The 21,119-nt window shown below is 37.9% G+C and overlaps 1 protein-coding gene across 1 annotated transcript in view; it reads left to right on the forward strand.

Annotated features, from left to right (window-relative positions):
• The window catches only part of LOC146003742 (uncharacterized), a 158,087-nt gene that overhangs the window by 102,086 nt on the left and 34,882 nt on the right, over nt 1-21,119 (forward strand). The window lies entirely within an intron of this gene.

A 21,119-nucleotide genomic window follows, 5' to 3' on the forward strand; every position in this document is an offset into this window, starting at 1 on the left:
AGAATAATTGCAGGCTGTCTGGTTTTGTAAACATAATTAGTTCACAACAAAGAAAAATGGCAAACCTAGCACGATTCGTGAATTCAGACAGCTTCGGCTACTGTCGTATATACAGGGTGAGGCAAAAGTCCAGCACCACCCTTTTAATTTAAAAACGACTTGACGGAGAGCGATGAAATTTCGGATATGGGTAATTGGGAGTGGGGGCGCACCAGATGGGGCTAGTGTGTATCATGGCGGCCATCTTGAAAGCCGCCATCTTGGAATTACTTGGACTCTTGCTCCACCCTGTATTTTTATATTAACTTCACTTTCAATGTCCCTTGTTTATAATCTTTTCGCTTTCCTAAAAAGTAATTTTTTAAATTTTCACTTTTGCATGTGACGTGCGTGATATTTCATTAAACTTGTATTTGTTACTCCTCGATTTATCATTCTAGTAGTTGTTTGAGAGATACTTGATGCTAAATGATAACATGTATCTTAATATGGAAAGCTGGTGCTTGTTTGATATATAGTAGCTGCAGATGTCTCAATCAGTGATATACAGAAGTCATATTTATTATTTCCAAAATGGCACCTGTGAAGATATATTTCTATTTTTTTTCCCCTCGAAGATAATTCATAGGATTTTTTTCTTCATTGCCCATACGTGATATGGAAAGCAAGTGAAAGTCTTGTCCTGTTAAGAAGAACACAACGTTTGTAAATTCTGACATTCCATGAAGTATTCAAGTATGGCCAACGTGAGAGTATCAAGTCTCATTGCTTGTAATAAATACACGACAAAAAATAATAGCATGGTTCAATGAAACTGCAGGTGTTAACATCTGTACGTGCTTAAGATTTTTTAAACGTCGACTGCCGTCAAAATAAACCCTTCAAACGAAACTTGCTGAGCGACTTCTGGTTTAGAAATGCAATAATAAAGACGCCGGTTTTGTTTTGCGTGTTTTGAATAATTTTTCAATTCACGACACGTTCTGCACCAATCGTAAAAGAAGCTGATGTGCAAATGCGAAACTGGATGAAGGGATATTAAATTGATCTGCGTACGTATGTATACGTGAGATTCCCCTGCTTTGTACATTGGAGGATTCACCGTTAATGTTTAAATAATATGAATAGTTTAGTCCGGTCACGTATCTGAGCTATGTGGTTGAGTTATAGTATGCTTTCGTTGCTTGCTTGTCGCATTCAATTCGATCTTAGATTCTGAAAATAAAGAGATGCATTTGTTTTGTCCAAGTAGCAGGCAAAACCATGACAAAATTTATTCTTATTGTTATTATTATGTTCGCTGCATGTAATTGAATGGTAGCTATATCGCGTAATTGTATCGAATTGTCTGATGATAAGTTTTTTGTTATGGTGCTTGATGTTTTTATTTGGTAGTATTTGCAGACATTGCCGCTAGATTAGCTGGCTACACAAGTAACAGGTTCACCAAGATAAGAAAATCCGTGTGGCGCTGTCGTTGAATTTTGAACCGTAAGCCAGCGGAGGTAGCGTGAGCAATGCAATCAGATGCTTCCATTGTTCCGTGTTCCTGCGTTGCCAAATTGTGCAGCACTGTCAAAAAGTATGAGAGAAAATGAAGCTAGTGGAGAAAACAAATTATTTTCCATTTTAGTTCGCGAGTTTCCATGGGTTCTTCTCATTTTGGTTGATTGATTGAATTGGTGTCTTAAGTCCTCTTTACGCACAGTAAGGCTACTCGGGACTGGACCTACAGTTTCAAGTTGGATCCGAACCACTATGTGCCTCCAGCGGGAATCAAACCCGGGACCCCCTTGATTACAAGGTGACGATGCTACAACTGCGCCATCGGGGAGGCCCCCTCATTTTGGTTGACCTGTACGAACACCAAAGTTGCTGACAAAACAGTTCTCTCTGTGTGGTTTAAATGATAGAAACCTAAAGGGTGGAACACCCTAATGGTTCGGTTGGTACGCTGTCTGTCAGCAGTCCCTGATGCGAAATGTGGGTTGAGAGATTCCAGATGGGAATTTTTCCGTTAAAGAGCTCATATGCTCACTCAGCCTCTGGATATCTGAGGCTACCGGAGCGTGTTGCTGATCATATCACTTCCACTATGACTGGATTGAGAATGAGTTGAGATCTACCATCACACCTCCATGCACCTTCATGGACACGGTGCAATACCCAGTGACCGAATTCATATAGTGTTCGACTCATGGTCTTACATCGAACGCTCGAGTCCATACATGACCATGAATGTTCCTTTATAAGTATACATTCATCAATTTCATGTAATTACCAGTCCTCATCGCCACTCACTTACCACAATAACTTCATACACATTTAAATTGATGCTGATACAAAGTTTTTCTACGTACCTACGGTTGTGTTTTGTTAAGAATTGCTTAAAATCTTAATTTCAAGGTGTTAGGAATCCTACTAAAGTGTGTTGAATGATTCAGTGAAAAGTTCAAGTTTGGACTACAACCAGATTTCGAAAACGAATAAGCAGATGTTCAGAGATTCCTGAAGATAGACTTTTACGCATAACAACGGTAAATCTTTTTCACCTCTTGAATTGATTCTCCCCATTTTTTACCACAACAAGGAGGTTCATTATAGATTCACGACCCTTCCTTTTAAGGTTATGCGGCCATATTTTGTTTGCTGTTGTGTCTACATTCGGATTTACTCTTATGAAGAACATCATAATCTAAAAAGGAAGAGGAAGAAATTTGGGCTCTATTCTGTGAATGGAGAACCAAGGAAATTCTTTCCATATTATGCAGGGAAAGATTGGACCCTGCACATAAAATAACAATTTTATTTTCCCGCTATTTGCATTCTCTGATATTTTATCCGATCATGCTACCCCCTGTTATAAGCTATTTGTTTTCACTTGTCATATTTTGTCTGTGGAAGTTCCGACTAGAAGGAACCGCTTATGAAGTGAATAGGTCTTTTGTCGTTTTGTGTTGAAAACATCAGGTATCCTCTGAAGAAGCTAAAATACTATAGAAATCTTTTTAAAACGAAATATAGTATGCTCTTTTTCACTCAAAATTAATCAAACCACAGGCAACCGTCACTTAAGATGTGGAAGATAAACCTTGAAAAGGGTGCTTCAAGAGTGTTTCAAAAAATTCCCGTCAGGTGTCTGTAGTGTGCCCGTATCTCGATCATCGCGATAGCTTGTGTTTATGCTTTCTGACGGAACGTTCATAATGGAAAGTGGCAGTATTTTTTCATAACACGGTTATTTTGGACCTGCTGAGTTCATTCCTTATCTACGGAAGGATCTGATATGTCTATTAGGCAGACTAGTCCACACGGCATAATAGTTTTCTGGGAGAGAAACTTGTAACAACAATATAACTTTCAACCCATAAATTTTAGGTTTAACAAAGCAAAGTAACACCTATTTTAAATAGGGAAGAAGATCCAAACCATTCCACGGTTTCGTAATAAAAGAAATGTCACGTTATTACAAACGCTTCACAATACAATATCTTTGGCTATCAGAATCTTTAGAAATTAATAAAATATCGCAATTGTTGTAAGTCAAACCTTGATTTTCTTTAAAGTCAAATACTGCTTGCCGCCTCAGTGGCCTAGTACGGTGAGTGCCCTAGCCACAATTCCGCTCTGACCTACCGAGTTCGAGTCCCGAAAGAACATGGACGTTTCTTCGCTTCGATTCATTTTCATCTAATCTCCATTCATCTTCACGGTTGCGATTAACCAAAAGTGTCAGAAAAAACTTGGATACGATCACTAGTCCCATGCACAGGCATATAGTATAGCAGAACGGATGATGCTATCTGTTCGCCATTGTTTCACAGGCGATGAAGTTAGGCAATACCTGTATTTTTCTTCTACAGTGTCGTTTTGGGAAAACAGTTGTATTACGGAATTCAAAACTGTAACTTTATTCCCTGGCATTTGGTACGTACAGTGATATCCATGAGTATTACCGTGCAAATTGTCCATCACCATGTTCGTGCACTTTATTTGACCCAATAAGAGCTTCAAGAATTAAAAGAAAACTCAAAACAAGCTGTTGACAACTTCTGCACCAGCATACATAAAATCCATCGCTTAAAAACACATAGGATATAAGCGAGATATCAATGACAATAGTCATGGACAATTTGCCGAGCAATACTAGTGGATCCCATTGTACAACTTATTCTAATTTACTGCAAGCAGACTAAAATAAGTTTAACAGAATACTGCTACTGACGAGTATGTAAAGTTCACCTGGTCAAGTACTTGTATGGTTTCCTTTTTTTTCATACGTTCGTTTCTGGATTCTTTCGTAATGTATTTCAAATTGATTACTGATTAGTTCTAATGTGTGGTTTTATTCGTTCTCAATATCCCTTCTAAAAAAATTTAACAATGTAGGGCTGAAATACCTTGTCAGGGGAAGGAGAGTAAACGCAATTTAGAACAGTGACAGCAGTGTGAATTTCTGCTGCAATGAGAATTGAGTAATGTTTCTAAAGAGCTCAGAAGTTTTTGATGTTTTTGATTTCTTAATCGTGTCGCTTTCCTGTTTTATTGTCAACTGATCTAGACATTCAGCTTTAGTTATATTCTGAATTACTCCTCTATTTTTTTCTTGAAGGTTTCAACATACTACCTAGATACCTTACTTGTTACAGTAAAAGCTCGTGAATCCGGACCCCGATAAGCCGGACTTTGCTTCATCCGGACAGGCAACCCCCCCCCCAAAAAAAAAGCAGAATGCAAGGTTTTAAATGTGGCTAGAAGTCAACAAGAGAACTTCCCAAAGAAAAAGCTGTCAACCACTGATGAAATTATGTTTCCCGCAGACTTTGTACTGTACTGTACGGTATAGTGTATTTAGGCTTATGCCCTATAAATACACCATAATAAACGTGTTTGGTTGCTGTAAACGGAGTTTCAATACACTTTCTACTGTTCTTTTAGGTTATTTCAGTTAATCCGGACTTTCGTTAAACCGGTTAACTTATACTCCCCCATTAACGAGGTTTTACTGTACTTCAAAGTTTAGAGGGAAATTAAGTCACTCGAATATTTGTTGATTTTTAAAAACTATATTATTAATATATTAAAAACTTTTAAAGTATTTATAAGTCCGCAGTTGTAATGAAATGACTATTTTTTTATGTTTAATGGATTAGCTTTTCACATTATTTTCAAAAGTTTCAACCACACTAGAATAATTTTTTACACAATTTAATTTTGTTTATTACAACATTAAACTTTGTAATATTATTGTTGTAAAATTGCACGTGCAGATTTGTGTTGGTTTAAACATTGTGTTTGCCAACTTCCGTATCGGAGTGGTTAGCACAGCGCGCTACGTTGTCAGTGGTCCCGGGTTCGAATCCAGGCATGGGTATTGGTGTTCTGTGTAAGTGTCCCTTCATCAATTTCATCCCAGCATCGCTCATTCTCATTGTCACGATTAGGCAAAAGAGACGGGAACGTGACGCTAAATAAAAATATATCGAAACACGGTAGTTTCTATTTTTAATCTTGTGTTCGTAGAGAAGTTTTGTGGCAGATTGTTCCTGTCCCGTTTATCACAATGCAACTAACTGTAGCATGTTGAAGGCTGGACTATTTCTTCTCTCTTGCTCTATCAATCGTCTGTTTTTTACCTGACTAACTTCAAAGATCGTCAACAAATGTAACACCTGCCCCGTTCATTGAACTCCTTCCGTCGTCCAGGAACTAGCAGCAGCAGAAGTCTCAGTTGATTTCACAGCACCTGCATCTGCTGGATAATAGGTCAACCGCAGAGGGTTGTGTCTCTGGATGGCGTCTGTTTCGAACGTCACCTTTCGTTGCATCCGAACATTGTAACGACGTGCGAAAAGAAAGAACATTTATCTCGCTTTGAACAGAGGAATATGTATTGTTTTCTAAAGAATCCCTAAATAAATTGAGCGTTGAGTTGTTCTTTCTTATTTGTGCACTGGAATGCATAAGTATTTCTCGGTAAATTGTTCATTACTATTTAAATTTATTTTTTCTTTCATCCTATTTGTTTTTTATGGAATGGATCTGTACGTATGTTAATGTAGAGGTTGTCGGCAGTTTGTTTGGCGTTTTGATGTTCGTTTGCGTAAAGATGCGAAAAAGGGGACGAAAAATAAGAATATATAAATAACAAATTAAGTACAAAGATAGCAACTGCATAAATCTTGTAACCACTACATTTGGTGTAGTGATGCCCTACTTTCGAACAGTCCTAATTGCGAACACTAGAAGCTGAACAGGAATATCACTACATTACATCGTAGAGATGTGTCCTAATTTGGTTTGGGAAACAGAAAATTGTGCAGAATTTTTAACTGGAAAGAACTTCGTCAATTAATAATGCAATTATTAACTTTATGTAAATTCAAATTTCAAAACGAATGAAACTGTTCTTTAAAATTTAAGAATAACCAGTCTCCTTATACTTGGTGATGACGGTCTCTGTGGCGGAGTTGTTAGCACAGAGGTTTCAGGGTTCGAATCCCGAACTGGCATGGGATTCTTTTCTTGAATAGGTATTCTTTGTGTATCCCTTCATCCATTTTTAATCACTCTCCCTCATTTTCGTTAGCCAAAAGTGAAAGAATGCGAAGACAACGAATGAACGTCAGATTACGTCGACAGACTGAAAGTGTCAAATGACGTTGGGACAGATCTACAGAGCAGAAGACCGTGATTAGTCAATCAGTTTGACTGTTGCTGCTAGTCAAGTCAGATGTCTCTCTGAATCACTGCCCTCATTGTTTTTTTGAAAGCAGGTTTTTCATTTGCATGTGTTCACAATTAGGACAATTTTGGTATTGTTCGCAATTATGACACAACCGGCCCAGTATCCCTACGAATGTTAATTAAGAGACACATGTCTTTTAGTATGAAATGTACTATAGATTAAATATTTGCTCTTATACTCCGATCGACAAAAGGAAACTGCAAGGCAACTCCTTGCAAATTCCCTCCAAAATTAATGGACATAAAACCTTACATTATATTTCGATCAGGACAAATGTTGATAACGTATTTTGGGTACAAATCAATGGGTCGAGTCTATGGGCTGGATCTACCGGTGTATTATTTTCTCATTACTGGGAAGAACAAATGAATGGCTTTTGGGCAGTGTCATTGAGAGGCAGTACCCCGAAAAAGTTTTTCCAGACTTAAGTTCCGAGAAGTTAACTTCAACTAGGCTAAGCTTCAGATACCACAAAGATTATAAGTTTTGCAACCATTATTTTTTCAACGCTGCTATTGAGCAAAGCAGTGCACATTTTTCTTGCCCCTTTTAATCATCACATAACAAAACACTGCACTGAAGGTCAACGTAGTAATGTCTTTGTGATGAAAAATGGCCTGGTTGAAAGACACGAACTGGCAGCGAAGGGGGAGAGAATTCTATAATTTACCTGGTTTCTTCTTTCCCTGGCATGTAATCCTGTGCTTTAGAATCTTAGATCTTTTTATTCTTACTGTGCGAATGCCATTTAGACCAGCCGCACACCAGATCCAACACGACACGTCATTCTTGTCGCAAACCGTCTCAGGAAAAGTTTAACACGAGGCTCTTATGGGAGGCCGCACACCGGACGAAACATTTGACTCGAGTCACCTTGCGACAGGTTGCGACGGTTTGCGACAAAACGATTTTGCGCATGCGCCAATCCATTCTCAGGCACAGATAATGTTATCACAGACCCGAAACGGACCCAACTTGAAGTCATCAATTAAATGTAGTCATTGAATCAATTAAAAATGGTTAATATCGTATTTTGTAACCAATAAATTCCTAGAAATATATTCAATTCGCATCATATAAACTGATACAGCAATTCTACATACACATTGATTCATTGATTCTACTGTAAACTGTAATACTAAAGCCGTTTTTACACCGAATGTTACCAACATATGCTATCAACATTTTGTTAGCAACAACTGGGCTTCAGTCTCAAAAGTTTCAATTTTAATTCACTGCAGTTTAGAAAGTGAATAACTTCTATCCCTGATTTTTACTGTTTATTTTATTTCCATATTTTATGTAATTTATAATGTATTATATTAGTATCTCCTTATATATTGTTTTTTGTACATGGTGGTAAAGATCTGAAATACTAAGTATAAAGATAAATACGTTGTGCATAGTAATAATTGAAATATTGTATAGCTAGCCTACATGTAGGCTATTTTTGTACATAATAGTCAGATATTTTATTCCACTATCTTCAATTAACATGTATTGTCATTATAATTTGCTTTGTTAACTATTGTATACACATTTAATTTAGCGTTGACATGTTTTATGTTTATTTACATTTCTGAACAATAATATTTCTTATCAAGCTGTAAATTTACAAACTTAAAGCAGAAAATGTAGAACACTGTAATTGGGCATTCGCCTGTTGTGTTTAATAAATAAATAAACACAGTTAACAACAGATGTTGTCAACAAATGTTGGGAACCAGAACACTTGTTTGACTTAATTTTTGTTAATAACTTTTGTTATCATTTTGGCTGCATAACCTCAGTTGGTTGCAAGATGCCGACTATGGAGGATGTTGTCCTCTCTGTGGCAGCATGTGTCATTTCGGCGCACAAGAAGATTCTGGGTGACACCTTCACTGCGGCCAAGAGCTAATTATAGCGGAAGTGACCTGTTGGTTTTTGTCTTTTAAATTGTGGATAAGTTTGGTCCCAAAGGACAGGCTTCTCGCGGAACAATTCAACTGAGTTCAGCACTTGATCATTTTAACCACTCCATCTCACTCAAAAGATTTTCTATGATAAATAAATTACAAAACAAAACACACCTCGCACTCGCTGGCTGACTGTCACTGACGTGATGGGGGGCGGGAAGGGAAGCGCGGAGGAAATGTTGCTAGCATCGAAAAGGCTCTGTTGATATGTGTTGGTAACAAATGTTGCTAATGTTACCGACTTCTTGCGGATAACAAAATTTCTGATGCCAACAAGAGGAAATCTGTTGCTAACATGAGATGTTGATAACAAATTCACAAGCGTTTTTATGTGTTAGCAACCCCGGTGTAATTGCGGCTTTATAATTCATCGTTACCTGCTTCGAAAATTACGAAAACTGCTTTCAGATTTTAGCCAATAAATTGACTCCTCTTGCCGCGTTGCGTTGTGACTCGTCGTGTCACGTTTGCAGCTGGCCTTGGGAAATCATAATTCCAATTTCCCTGCATTTCTCTTTAATCCAAGATTTAGCAGTAAGGTTGAGTCACAACATGCAGAAGCGTATACATTGGTCACCACAAAGACGTCATTGTGTTGATTCATTTCTTGCAACCAGACGGCAAATATGTCTAGCTGTGTCACCTAAATTCACATACTTAAACTGAATTTCCAGTAAGTTTTAATTTAATGTTGAATCATAGTCTAAGTGTTATTACACAAAATGTTTTTGAAATATAAGAATATTGAAAAGGGCAGCGTTATACTCTTCGCGCAGAAGTGTCAATTTTGAATTTTGTGCAATCGTTAATGTGATATCGGTACTTCTAGCAACGATATCTAGGTATTTTAATTTAGTTAATTTCAAATTGTTATTAATAATTTATTTATGGAGAATTCGTATTCGAAACAGATCATGGAGCAATTTAATTTCTTCACTCGAAAATCTTAATCAATGACCAGAATGTATCGTGGTGTTGAAGGAGTTGAATAAGAACAAATCAACGCTAATAAGCATCATGAAGATATTGCTTCAAGGACAAGCATATTATGACCAACACTACCATTAAAAAGTAGCAACTAAAGAAAAAAGTACTTAGGACTAACTGCCGAACAGATTACAAACTCAACCAGGCGATTTTTCACAACGCAATATAGCTCAGAGCAGTGCAGCTTGTATATCATCACAAAACTCCAATTTAATTCCTGCACATGTCTCGTGTTATGGTACGTGAACTAATTTTGCAAAATGAGCCCGGCTTTCCATGCAGTCATTTTTTTTATTTTTTTTGTATGATCTAATCACTCTTTTATTAAGTCTAGCTGTTCCAGAGGCGTCTCGAACAAATAAATGTGTTGTTTTATTGCCAGATATCTTTATTTGCAACTGAATCCCATTCAACACGCACAGCAAGTTAAATGGAGAGTCACGTAGTCGAGGAAAACATGCCTGCGATTCGTCTTTGAGATATACATTTCATAATTACTTTAAATATTAAGATTGTTGTGTCCATTCTTATTGCAGCGACTCAATATTAAGAAAATAAAAGTATCAATAACGTTCTTTATTCCGGCAAATTTAAATCTAAGTATACACTACTTTCGTATTACCTTCATCTTACAACTTCTGTAATGAACAGTTTCGATAACAAAGCACAATCTGTAACATCACAGTTTATATTCACATTTACTTCTTCTTTCTTTCAATACTTCTGTCACTTTCCTGTACATTAATGAGGTTACGGTACTCAATGTCTTGAATGTATTATCACAGTGAACTATGACGTTTTCTGTGAATATACACACCAGGAAAGTGAAATGTGAAGTGATTTGCAGTCAATATAACTACAGAGAATTCAGAAGCATATTAGAAAACATGCTTCTACAGGGTGTCTCAAAAGTAATAGCGCAAACTGACAGGTGAAAAAGCACGATAATAGAAGCAAAAAAGTCTCAGTAAACATGGGTCTACAAACGAGCCGTTTTCGAGATAATCGCGAATGTGTTATTACAAGCCACCACTGACTTCATTGTCTGTAAACGTTGTCCCAGTTGGTAAAATGCTAATTACTTGTGCGAATGTGTGGTTAGAAGCCGCCACTGACTTCATTGTCTGTAAACGTTGTCCCAGTTGGTAAAATGCTAATAACGTGTGCGAATGTGTGTTTAGAAGCCGTCACTGATTGCATTTTGTAAACACAGAGTGCTTTACTCCTTGCGCGTTCCGAGGTTTGCTCTTTGTTTACAAAACAGAACATTTCCGAGAGGTGGCGTTGGAATCAAATAGGATGGATACAATCAGTACACCGTCTAGCAATGAGATCTCCAATGACTTTTCTTACTGTATTATTAGCATTTTACCAACTAGGACGACGTTTGCAAACAATGAAGTCAGTGGCGGCTTATAACCACACATTCGCGATTATCTCGAAAACGGCTCGTTTGCGGACCAATGTTTACTGAGACTTTTGCTTCTGCAGAGCATTCCCTGGCATTCGTTACGAGACTCGGCGGCAAGCGGCCCGGCGTCAGCGCTTGTCTTTCCCGGTAAACAGGGTCCACAACAGTCGCTACAGTCGGCTATTAAAATTACAGTTTTCATATTGTGTACTAACCTTGACTACAGAAGGTGTTGAAAATGATGTCCCTCTGCTGCAACACAATTTCGAAGGAAATTGGCATTTATACGTGCAACTTCGTATACTGTAATTCTCCCGATTTCTCGTATAATACTCTCTTTTTAACTCACGGATGGTGTGCGGATTGTCTTTGTATACTTGGTTTTTCTTTCCACTTTTATTCAGAACTGACCCTGTTACTCTAAACTTTTTTACGCGGTTTAATATAGTGGTCCTATGTGAGACGCGAACACCAGGAAATTTCTTTGCAAAACGTCGTCGCACTTCTCCACAATTCCTCTTTCCGAAGTAACACTCGACAAGATAAATCTTTTTTTTGTAATTTAAACTTTCTTCAACACACGGACACGACACAGCACAACTTCCGAGGGAGGATTATACTGGCGTCAGTCTGCAACGTCAACAGAAAGGGAAAGAGAGAGAAGGCAGAAAGAGCGAAGAAGAGAGACTGTAGTGTGTTACTGTCGCCGTTCACCGGGAAAGACAAGCCCTGACGCCGGGGCGCGTTGCCGCCGAGTCTCGTAGCGAATATCAGGGAATGCTCTGTGTTATCGTGTACTTTCACCTGTGTCAGTTTGCGCTATTACTTATGAGACACCCTGTATATGTGTTTGTTGTATCTGCATCTACCTTTACATACTCTCGCTGCTGAAAAACATAATTCCTGTGATTATCTTAACAGACCTAGTTGCACTAATTAGTAAATATATTGAAGGAAATCCCGTGGAAGTGTAGCCAGTTCGTGTAAACTTTGGTTATCAGAGGATATACTAGAAATAGAAATTATTTTAACCTCACGAATATTATGCAAGATCAATACAATATGTCGATTTTGCTGAATTGCATTAATATTGGCACCACGACCATCTAACTGTATCATAATTATAATAGCTACAGAGCTCTATGGTAATGTGTTTGAGATATATCTATGTAATGGCCTTTAGATATGTCAAGACCCATAACAATTAAGCGCTAAGATGCGTATGAAAATTCTGACTAGTAGCTCCAATTTGTACATCACGTTCGTCAATAATAACTTGCCAGATAAGTAATACTATGGCTACCTAGTCCACGATTACACTAATCTCTCGCTTCCCTTGTACCTTTGTAATCTTCCAGCTGACCTATTACAACATTAATTTATGGAAGAAGTGGGTCACGAGATGTGCCGATATATGTATGTATGATCATAGGTGCTTCGGTAGACAGTAACACAAGACGATTCTTTCAACATGAACATTTGTCGCAACTGGAAAGCAACTTGTTTACTGCATTGAATTTGGTACTGAACACAGTGTATACGATTATCTTGAATGTAGTATTGTAATGTAGCCAGGTGCTTCTCTCCAGAAAGCATATTTTTCCTTTTTAATATTCCTAACATTTCCGGTCTGTGCAGCCACCTTTCATGACGTGTGAAGGGGAATTATTATAATTAGACGAGATTCGGTTATCATCATTGCTAACGAAGAACAACCACAGAATAATAAAAAGAAAAAAGAACATATGCTAAGCAGCAGAGTACGGCCCAATCAGAAGTTTCGGCGCGAAGGACAGAGGTCGCTAGTTGTTGTTTCAAGCCAACAGGCAACATTTTATGCGTTGGTAAAGGAGGGATTAAGGAAGAAGAGGAAGATAGCCACAAAAGCGAGAGATAGAAGAAAAAGAAGAGCATTTGAGAAAGATCTGATAGCTGTCCGGTTTAAAGAATTAAGGCTGGAAGAAATGTGAAGGCGGTATATAAAAAAGAAGCGCTGCTGTAACAACAGAAGACACGTCAGGTTTTCTTGCTTCTTTTCGGAAGCTGAACTTTGACCGTGCGGAATAAATAAATAAAAATGCAATTATAATGGAAAGAAAGGACCGAGGTGCAAGAAAAAAAAGAGCGTATGCATAGTGTGCTTTAAGGTATCAAGACAGGATAATGTGGTCTTTGTTTTCATCGTACATGCTTTAGCAAGATGCCTGGGGTACCTGCAGGGGGTGCTCCTTAACGCTGTTGTTGCATGAGTTTCAGTTACACGGGTAGTGATTGTCAGGCTTCTTCTAACAAGAGTAAAAAAGAACGCATATTAAGCCTCATTGTAATGCGAATGTTAGTTTTTCGTTGAACTGAGGCGGCAGGTTTATTAGACTGTGACGCGGGGCTAGAATATATTTGTGGACATTGTTGCTTCTAGCCACTCCATTCAGTCTTTCTGAATTTGATAAGTTACACTTAACAGTTACAGTGAGCGTAAGTGCAGTGAACGTCAACATTTCATAACAAGTGCACTGCATTAAACACTGTTCACGATTGAGTTTCTTCCAGGCTGAATATTTCATGAATACGCGAATATGAACTTCTGTGGGTTAATTTTATTCCTCAATTAAATTATATTTATAATGAGGAATCATTAAGGATGACAATACAATACAACACATCAAGTCTTGATAAATCCACTTTATCAGCCATAACCATAACTGTTATACGTATATATTTTTTTATCATATCTACGTCAATATTGCCAAATACATAAGTGCCATAAACTTACTATAGATAAAAAAAAAACATTTTCGAAAATTGTAGTGTACACGATTTGTAAGATAATTTGTGGATGATACACATTAAGTTTGAAAGGAAATAACAATAAAATATTTATATTAATTTGTTCTATCGCGGAGAAAAGTTACAACAGACATTGCGAAATTTTATGATTCCTGAGATATTATTAAATCACGTGATGGACAAAGAGAGATGAAAAAAGTGCAGGGTAAATTCACCAACTATATCCCAGGAAAAGTTGTCATAATTTGTAAAAGTAAATGTACACTTCTGCTTGCATATTTCTGAACGAGAGGTATGTAGAAAAATATCGAAGTCTGGTACAATGACGATTGATTCCTGATAAGCAATTACTAAATATAGTTTGTTCTGCTACAATAAAATGTGCTTGTTAAGCCGGATATATACAGGTAGGTTCTTCTATGATATTGGTTGACGAGACGTCAACGGTAGATTTTTGAGAAACTTGAGTAGGCTATATAAATAAACTTTTGATTATCTTTTTTCTACACATGGAGTAATTTATCACTAGCCAATGCTCATTCACCACTTTGATTGACTAACCTGCTAACCGAGAACTTGATAGAATAAACAAGGAGTGAGATAATGAATTATGAAGTAGTATCTAGCTAGTCTCGTAATCTTTTAAAAATGTTTTAGGGATAGTCAGATTTTAGCAGCTTGTCTTGAACGATTCTAGTGATTGAATTTTGGTATTCAAGAACGGCCCATCTGTTTCAGCTTGAGACTTGAAAACGCCGAGAGGAATTTTTTGTGTATTTCACCGTTTCTGTGAAGCTTAGCTCTCTTCAGAGCGCAAAGGAAGGGGAAGACGATATTTGTCAAATCTTTCAGTTCCATAAATAGATTCCACCGAGTGGGCGCTTTAACACGAAGGGTAGAGGGCGGGGTGCATCCAGAGAATCCAAAGGGGTCGATTTCGACCTTGTTTACACTTCAACACCTTTCCTTCACAGAAGGATGGAAATTTTCAAGGCAGAAAAGAAGAAAAGAGATCAAGAATTTTTGACAAATACGTTTCATTCTGGTTCTCTTGCTCTCTCTTTCACGTGCAAAGCCTCTTTGGAAGGAGTTCACAAAGGATGGAATCCATTTTCCTTTCTGAGCAGTTTACATTCGATCGAGTCCCAAGTCAAGCGTAGAGTATCGCGAAGCGGGAGTTCAAAGTGAAATGCTTCACTTTCCGCCGAAATGCTGGCTGTAAATTTTAAGTCGTCAATGCCTGTCAAGTCTCATAACTCAAGGCGTATCTATTTCACTGTCTGATGAAGTATGGAGGTGGTACAGTCTTGAGCATTGTGACAAAAGGGATTTTAGTAGAGAATGCTAGAATGTTTTAATTCTAAATAACTTTTTTTAATTGTAGAGATGTTACCGAGGCGAGAGTCTTGTCTCATCTCGTTTGCAGGCTTCTTCTCGAGTTGAAAATATGTCTTGTGTCCCGCCTCGATATATTGATTTCAGTCTCGAAATAATAAATAATAATACACACCATTTATGTAGTATTATCACATTTATTGACTCCTAAGATGAGTTTAATATGTCATCGAGTGATTATTTAAATTATTATTTATGTTATCTGCATAAGATTCTTCTTTTCGGTTAATGAAATGCCTCTTAATTTGTGAAACATTGAAACATTCGAACACGGATAGTGATTTACCATTAAGGTGCATATGGGTACAGTGGGATACATGAGTAGGGGAGACCGGGGCACATTGTCACAAGGGGCACGTTGTCACAGTAGTAATTCTGAGAAAAGTCTAAACGTCAGCCAGCTGATGCTGCTTTCTCTTTTACCTACTAGATATCACTTCCAACTGTACTCGTTTAGAGGTGTGCGGGAAACACGTGGTTGAGTCAGTTGAGCTTTGTCTGTTTTCAGTGCTTCAGTGTAAATTTTTTGAGTCCTGGAATTGTAGTGTGTTCGTGAAAGTGTGAGCGAAAAGTATTTTCGTGTGTGCTATGTAGGTTAGAAATAGAGCTTCATAATGTAGTACTCTGAATGCGCTTAATCTTATTGCTTGGTATAGATATTTTTAAAAAGAAACTAAAGAAGGACTAAAATTAAATGGTGTGACTCAGTTGTTAGCATATGCAGATGATGTAGACTTACTGGGGGATGATGTGAATACAATTAAGAATAATGCTAAAATATTTTTCAAAACTGCTAAAGAGATAGGTTTGGAAGTTAACAAAGAGAAAACTAAATATATGCTTACAGGCCGAAACCAAGTGTTAGGTAATAATCAAAATCTAATTATTGATAACAACTCGTTTGAACCAGTTTCCAAATTCAAATACTTAGGAGTAATATTAACAAATGAAAATTATATTAAAGAGGAAATAAAAAGTAGGCTTAATTCAGGAAATGCATGTTACTTCTCTCTTCATAAACTTTTGTCTTCTCGTTTAATATCTAAGAAACTGAAAGTTAAAATATACAAAACAGTAATTTTGCCTGTAGTATTATATGCATGTGAAACTTGGTCCCTTACATTGAAAGAGGAACATAAATTGAGAGTATTTGAAAATAAGATCCTTAGGAAAATATTTGGACCTAAAAGGGATGAGGAGACAGGTGAGTGGAGAAGGTTACATAATTTAGAACTACATAATTTGTATTCATGTCCAGATATTATTAGAATAATTAAATCAAGAAGACTTAGGTGGGCAGGCCATGTGGCACGAATGGGAGAGGAACGAGGAGTTTACAGGATTCTTGTTGGGAAACCTGATGGTAAGAGACCTGTAGGAAGGCCAAGACGAAGATGGAGGGACAACGTTGAGATGGACCTAAGGGAAATCGGTAGGGATGGAAAAGAGTATATAGAACTTGCTCAAAATAGGGAAACATGGAAGGCCTGTGTTGCTGCAGCCATGAATCTTCGGGTTTAAGAAGGCTAGAGAGTTAGTTAGTTAGTTAGTTTAGGAACTACGACGCGTGGGGCAAGTTGTCACAAATAAGACGGGGCATGTTGTCACTGTATCAATACGTAAAGCTGCCAAAGAATTTCATGTCCACTACAGAACATTGGCGAGATTTTGTGCACGTGTTACAGATAGTGAACTACAGTCCGGACAATGCTCATTCACATTGGGTTCCTCAACATGTAACAGAGTATTTGCGGAACATGAGGAAGATTTACTAGTATCATACCTAAAACAAGCTTTGGACATATATATAGGAATATTTTTGCAATTTATTAACTCTAAAATCACAAGAAAGTTGAATGCCACTGGCAAATTTCGTGTGTTGGAAGTGTAGGCCCTATCTTTTGCAAATGTTCTTACTGAAACAGCTTTCTGTAACCTTTAAGTTTGTAGTTTTGATTCATTAGCTACTCTGTAAGCTAGTGTTGTTTTCATGAAAGTTCTGGTTTACCTACAAAGATTGATGTAACAATATATGTATCTTTTGGGATGAAGAAAATATACAGGCCCACCTACTTTATTTCCTGTTTAACTAGCATAATTTACCTTTTAATTTAATTAGCTTTTAAGTCTCTTTTACATGCTAAGTATTTAGTGCTAGTAACATTGCCAGTCTTTTTCTAGGAGTTGCATTAATAATATATACCTATTTAATGAAACTGCCACTAAAATAGCATGTGACAACTTGCCCCAGATATTGTGTCAACTTACCCCGCATATGGGGTAAATTGTCACAACTGTATTGATCATAAAGAAGAGTTAATAAGTCCAGTTCAGGATGAGTTACATTGTACAGAGGAACATATGTTGTGCACAAGATAACTAAGTATTTGCATGTAAAAAATTATAATTTTCGGCCTTACGTGAGAGCCACAAAAAAATAAAGTGTGAAAATTGTGACAAAGTGCCCCGGTCTCCCCTATTACCGTGCAAATTGTCCATGAATATTTTTATGTATGCTGGTGCAGAAGTTGTCAACAGCTCGTTTTGAGTTTTCTTTTAATTCTTGAAGCTCTTATTTGGTTAAATAAAGTGCACGAACATGGTGATGGACAATTTGCACGGTAATACTCATGGATCCCACTGTAAACCAGATTGCGCATAAATAGTGTGATTGAGGACCTCTCAAATATTAATTTCATTTCTTTGGTTTAATTATGACTTATATTTTAGTACAAATGCTTGCAGCTGTGAAATATTAATTACCTCATGATTACTCGAGTCAAGAAATCTGAAAACTGTTATGTACTGTAATTGATCAATCATCAAAGATAATTCTTAGTGAGCAACTTGCACCTATACACCCATTATAGATTTATTTTATTGATAATCTTGCTAAGATCCATTGTTAGAATCTTTGTTAGCCATTATCAGATGGGCGGGCCTTCCACAATTTAGTGTTTAACGCCTCACCTTTATAGCTGCCGAGTATTTTGTGGGCAAAGGCACTGATGTACAAACACATAATTTATTCACACATTATTTCTTGTGTGGGCCTTCCTTGGTCTCCCACATGCACTGTGGAGCCTACCTGAGGGGATACAACCAAGGTGGAGGAAACGCTGTGTCAAGCAGGTTGCCCGAGAGAGATATGGGGCAACCAGGGTGGCGGGAGAGCGGCTATAATACAGATTCTATGCAGATTGGCAATTATGGCACAGCTTTCGAAGATCTGGTACATGGAAAAGCCATGATAACATCTTTTGCTTGAGGCCGTTTGAAGGTGTCCCTCAAGACACTGGGAAGGGTGGATCCTGTGTCATTCCCAACCTGCGAGAGAAGAGAGAGAACTTGATCAATTTTATTGCGGCTAAGATAATAGGATAACTTAGCTTCCTCGTTGAACAAGGTGAATACATACAGGTGGATCAATTACTGACAGTTAATGGGCATTGGCTGTCGAGGTATGATGTCAATTTTACTTGTTTCAGATGAAAATACATGCGCCGTGCTTCCAGAAATCGCGTAACACGATACATTAATGGAGATTTCATACTGAAGTGGCACGTGACAAGTGTCGCTTTGAAGCGAACCCTCGGTAATCAATACAACCTTTCGAACCGAAGAGAGACAACAAGCTGCACGTGTCGCTTGTCGCTCGGACTGGGCCGTTTTCTCAATACCATGCCTGCATCGTATCACTTCGGTCTGTTATTCGGGAATGTTATCCTTCGGACTGAATGGGCTCGTGTCACTTGTCTCTTCGGTGTGAATAATCTGGGAGATTTCAGACCGAAGCGACACATGCCGCTCGGAATGAGCCAATCAACATCAACGTTTCACACCGTAGTGGCATGGCAGGCCGCGGAAGCCTGGGTTCGATTGGGGTTATCCTCAAGCGACACGTGTCGCCTGTCGCTTCGATGTGAAAGCTCGCTAAGAGGATGACATCCATTTTCTAACACTTGACGAATTAAGTGTAACATATAACACACTGCAGTCGTGCTCATTACATAACTTTATACTTTGAAATGAGTCAAAATTATGATCTTAATACTCTTATAAAACTACCATACTTTCTATTATTCCATGAAACTGGTAATTGAAGATACTCTAGTACTTTTGTTTCACTAAATCGAAAAAATACCTTTACGTCTACGTCAAAAAGACAAATTGAAAGTTGCCACCTACATGGTTCCAGTCGGCTTGGACGTCAGCAATTCTAATTTCTGTAAAGTGGGGGCTTGGTAAATTACTTAACTGTTACTATTCGATTAAGCACATTTTCTATGCATCCGGAGAGGCCCGTACTTGCAATTTTTTTGCTAGTGTATATCGGCAGCTGAAAGTGAAAACAATGTTAGCCACAGATAACACGACGCTATTAATTTAATTTCAGCACTCGTCGCCAGGAGGCGTGCATGAATGCGCATTGGGTGAAGTGAATGGGAAGAGCCGAGTGCCTCATCTTCGCAGCGAGAACAAAAAACTGCCACACCGAAGTACGTTCATGAAATCACCAGCTAAATTGCAAGAAGCGCTTTTCGCAGCGGGGTAACAGCTACCAATCAGAAAGCTATCAGAAATGCGCTCGGGTGTCATTGCTGGCCGACAATGTGCAAGAAATAGAGACATACACATAACACGCAGCAGTACGAATGTCGAGACAAGCATTTCCTGGAAGATGAGTTCTTACGGCGTCGTAACAAAAGAACCATTGTCGTTGAAGAAATTGCATTCAACGACAGAGGTGGGTTGGAAACTTACAATTGTTGAGGCTACCATTGCCTTTGAGCAAGAGATCATAGGAATCTTCTAGTTGTTATTACCTCGGTTGGCCTCGAGGAAAAACACTTTTCATAACAGGTATATTAACTCATTCTGTGACTCGCAGAGAGCAAAAACGAAATAGTGGACTGAACAATTATTCTCTCTGGCGGAGGGAATGAAACACAGCAGCATTCTTACCATAATATTCTCTTCTTGTTTCTTCTTTGCTCTTCAGGAACGCAATGAAAGATTTATTTGTAGTCATCATCACGCAACTGCAATCTCTTTGTAAATCTCTCATTGCAACCAAATTGTCCGTTTGCTTAAGCAAAGTTGAACCAAATTCCAATGGTCTATTTTACAAGATGCATAAACCGAAACAACTATCGTGTGTGAAGAGGGTAAGCGATTTCTCATATGATTTGTTAGATAACTGACTTTTGAGTCTTTTTATACTGCACGAACTAAGCGAATTACAAGTATTAACACTATTTTTTTTAAAAAAATAAGAATAATAGCAACGCTGGAGATAATTAGAAGAAATCATAGACGTGCGCAAATAGGCCTAACTTTGGGAGGAAGGGGGGCAGAATCGAACTTCTTATAAATCTCCCATTACAATCGAATTATCCAAAATTACTCTTTATTCCTATTATTTGTAAATTTTAATAGGTAAACCTGAAAATTTTGGAGTTAATTGCCCCCCTTTGGCCCCCGCCAAGTTTTCCCAATGCGAATACGCTCTGATTAGGGACAAAAGTCTCGATGAAAGTTCAGTTGGGGAAAGAAAAATACATTCCATCTCACTGTTATGCAAACTTGGTATTGATGCGCACAAAACAGGGGCGGATCTAGAATTGCTCCTGGCCCTCGAAAATCCATTCTTGTGTACATTTAGTGTAATTTTAGACGTAGTTATATATAATATGTCATACCTATGATTCAGAAATGGAACACGTTTACTCCATGTAAATGAAAGCCGAATCGAAACAAAATCCACGGCTCGCATTTGCCTGATAATATGCACATCCGGGAGGGAGACAAGAGAGGGGGGCGACCTCCGGAA

The sequence above is a fragment of the Lepisma saccharinum genome, chromosome 20, assembly GCF_977018435.1.
Source record: "Lepisma saccharinum chromosome 20, izLepSacc3.1, whole genome shotgun sequence".
NCBI lineage: Eukaryota > Metazoa > Arthropoda > Insecta > Zygentoma > Lepismatidae > Lepisma > Lepisma saccharinum.